The sequence below is a fragment of the Simochromis diagramma genome, unplaced genomic scaffold, assembly GCF_900408965.1.
Source record: "Simochromis diagramma unplaced genomic scaffold, fSimDia1.1 OVJJ01000768.1, whole genome shotgun sequence".
Lineage (NCBI taxonomy): Eukaryota > Metazoa > Chordata > Actinopteri > Cichliformes > Cichlidae > Simochromis > Simochromis diagramma.
The window spans coordinates 996,734-1,000,292 of record NW_024387035.1 but is presented as its reverse complement, the minus strand read 5'-3'; positions in this window follow the sequence as shown (position 1 = coordinate 1,000,292).

Below are 3,559 nucleotides of genomic sequence, written 5' to 3'. Positions count from 1 at the left end.
TGATCCTGGAGATTCCTGCACTTCCTGTGTGGACAGGAAGTGATGTCACACTGCGTTGCAGAGAGAGGAGCGGTGACACAGCTGCTGCTTATTTCTCCTTTAATGGACGTCATGTTGGACCTGGAACAGCAGCAGAGCTCGTCATCAGAAGGGTCAAACAGTCTGATGAAGGTCTCTACTCTTGTGCTACTGAAGCATTTGGACCGTCTCCTCAGAGCTTTCTGAGGGTCAGAGGTCAGAACAGTGACATCACTTCCTGTTTACAGACATGATCTCCTGATAAAATGATTGAACCGTCTGCATCATCTCTCCTGCAGATCCTCCTCAGCACAGGAGCTCAGACTCCACTCCTCCTGTGAACTCTTCTGCTGACACTGCTTCATCACCTCCTCAGGGTCTCACCTCCTTTCTCACTGCACTCACAGCAGGCCTGGTTCCTGTGGTTCTTCTGGTTCTGCTCTTGGTTCTAGTTCGACTTCTTTTCCACTGCAAAAAGCAAAATGAAGCAAATGGTACGACCTCTGTCACATTGACTTTATATCTTTTATTTTTCATCACAACAAGGAGCCCAGCTGCTGCAGTCTGAGGCCAGATGTTTCCATGTTGGTTGATCTCAGCTGCTCCTTTAAGAGAACTTTTGGTTTTATAAAGCTTCAGATGTTTCAGTGGGTAAAACATCTGGACTGCAGGTCAGCTAATTTAGCAACCAGACATATTTCCCATGGAACCATGCTGCTGGAGTGCAATTACAGTTAGGTTTGACATTATTTGCCTAAAACAGTAAAATATTTAATGTGCTGCCCGATGACTCTGAAGTCTGAGATTTTGCTCTGGGGTTATTTGCTCTTTCTCCGAGCGTTACACGGTGAATGTGCGTTATTTGGATTTTAGTCCATGTTTATCTAATGCTGTGACCTTCTATTGGCCACATACTCTTTTTTATTATGGCCTGCCATGTAAAGCTTTAGAACTTAAACTCTGTGTACTTGATTATTTATGTAACTGTAATAAGAACCACAACAACCTTCACCTTGTTTATGTGTAGTGAGTATTTCGGGTGAAACCATTAAGAGACCTTATTAAAACCTGTGCTGATAATGACCCACACTCCACACCTTGACTCATGTCATGAGGGACATGATCAATAGTGGGTCAACGACCCTTTTAAGGTTCAAGTCCCACTGGGGCTTGAGATATGGGACTGTCCAACTCCATTTGGTCTTAGACTTGAAGAAGCTTCTCGGATGAAACATCTTCAGGAAACTTACAGTGCTGATGCTCTTATTTCACCTTAGACTATGATGACCTGAACGACTGAGGACCTTTACAAACACACGCTGACATGTTATGAGTGTGACTCATTTTTTTAATTGAGCTTCAGGCTATATGACCTCTGTGTGTGATTCTGTGTGTGTGTTCCAGATACACATCATGTTGATCCATATGTTGTCTACTCTGATGTGAGGATTCACACTGCAGGTACAGATGAACCATTAAAAATGAATTTAATTAAATCAAGTTTTGTTTCTTACAACAAATGTGCAGATAAAACAGCAGATCATAACAGAAAATATACAGTGTTATATAAATGGCCTGTATTTGTGTAGTGCTTTACTCAGTCCCTAAGGACCCCAAAGCGCTTTACACACCATTCAGTCATTCACACACTGGTGATGGCAAGCTACCTGGTGCGTACTGACAGAGGAGAGGCTGCCAGACACTGGCGCCACCGGGCCCTCTGACCATCACCAGTAAGTAAACATGGGGTTAATATCTTTCCCAAGGATATTCGGCATACAGCCAGGAGGCAGCCTGGGATCGAACCACCGACCTTCTGATTAGTGGCTGACCTGCTCTGCCACCTGAGCTCCAGCCATATAAGACGTTGCCTAGAAGTTTAATACTCCTTGAACTTTGTGTCATGTCACACAATCTTAAGTGTGTTACTGGGATTGTATGTGACAGCCAAACACAAAGTAGTGAAGAATCATGAAAGGGAATGAAAATCATATCCGTGATATTGAGAGTCAGTGTTGTGTGGGCTACTACTCTGGTTAATGCTCTTTAGGTGGACAATCATGTCTTTGTACTTACTGTAACACTAACAAATCGATGCATCACGGCCCAGAGGACTAAAAGTCCCTACAGAGACGGTGGTTCAGTTGTAGACATTCATAGAGGCTCAGAGTGGACATGTTCAGAAAAGGACGGTCATGTTTCCTGTTTCTAATCCACCAGCATCACCTCATCCATGTCTCTGTTCAGGTGCTGCTGACGTCACTTATGATCAGGTGGTCATCAGAAATCAGGGGAAGCCTAGCAGGAGGACAGGTAACCATGAAAACCACGCACACAGGTACAACAGAAAATGATGTTATTATTAAAATATTGAAAGCTATATTTATATGGATTTCCACATGCTGACAGTGCACCTGTAAATCATCATCTTCATAAATGTCTGACCTCGTTAGTGTCTTCACAGTGAACTGTACGGGTCAGTCTAACACCTACACAGTGCCCGAGGAGTCATTACAATAACTATATAACCACTTGGGTTCCTTTAGTTCAATCATTTTTGATCTGACATAAAATCCCAAAACACATTAAAGTTTTCATGGATGAAAATAATAAAGTCTGTTACAAACAGCATCCACACCACGAGGTAGATCATTATCTCAGTATCAGAGCTTTTAATGTCCATGCCATAGAGGAGCAAACACAACCGCTAGTGCCCTGATGTTTGATCATTCACTAGAGAAAACAAAGCACATTCTGGGTACATTTTTAAGGCTTATATCGGTGTGCAAGATAGGCAGCTGTTCATATGTTTAGAGCAGATGAAAGACATGTTGTGCGTAATGCTTCCTGATTAAACACCGTTAGGTGTTGAAATGTCTCACCCTGAGCTGATATCATGTGCAGTGACTCGTGAAGGCCATGTCCGCACCAATATGTTTTCGTTTGAAAGCAAATCTTTTTTTCTCCATTTTGACAAGGAAAACACAGCGTTTTGAAAACGCTCTCGAAAACAGATACATTTTACAATGGTGTTTTCGCATCGCAGTGTGGGCAGCGAACCCAAAGACTTTTCAAAAACAATGACACATTTTAGTCATGTGATGCAGTCATGTGGCCAATTAAACTAAGCTATTAGAGGGCATTATACAGCAGCAGTTTTGACAGCCCTATTAAAGATTAATATCAGTCTGTACATGCTCCACATAGCTTTTCTTCAAATTCTTTAAGTCTCAATCGCTTTTGCAACTTTGTACGTCTGTGTTACTCACAGCAACAACTCCACCTCATTGTTAGTCCATTTAAAAAACTCGGTGCTTTTCAAAGAGATGTTTCAAAGAGCTGGAAAGTAAATAAACGGCAGACAGAAATGAGGCATGTTGAATCGTCTTGAGTTCCACGCATGCGCAGTAGTGGAACGTAAGTGTTTTAGGCCAATTCAGTGCGGACACGGAGCGTTTTCACATGAAAACGCCGTTTTAAATTTATCCTGGCTCTGTGGGTGTGAGCTGCCTCTGGCATGTTGAATAGCAGACTCGGCACA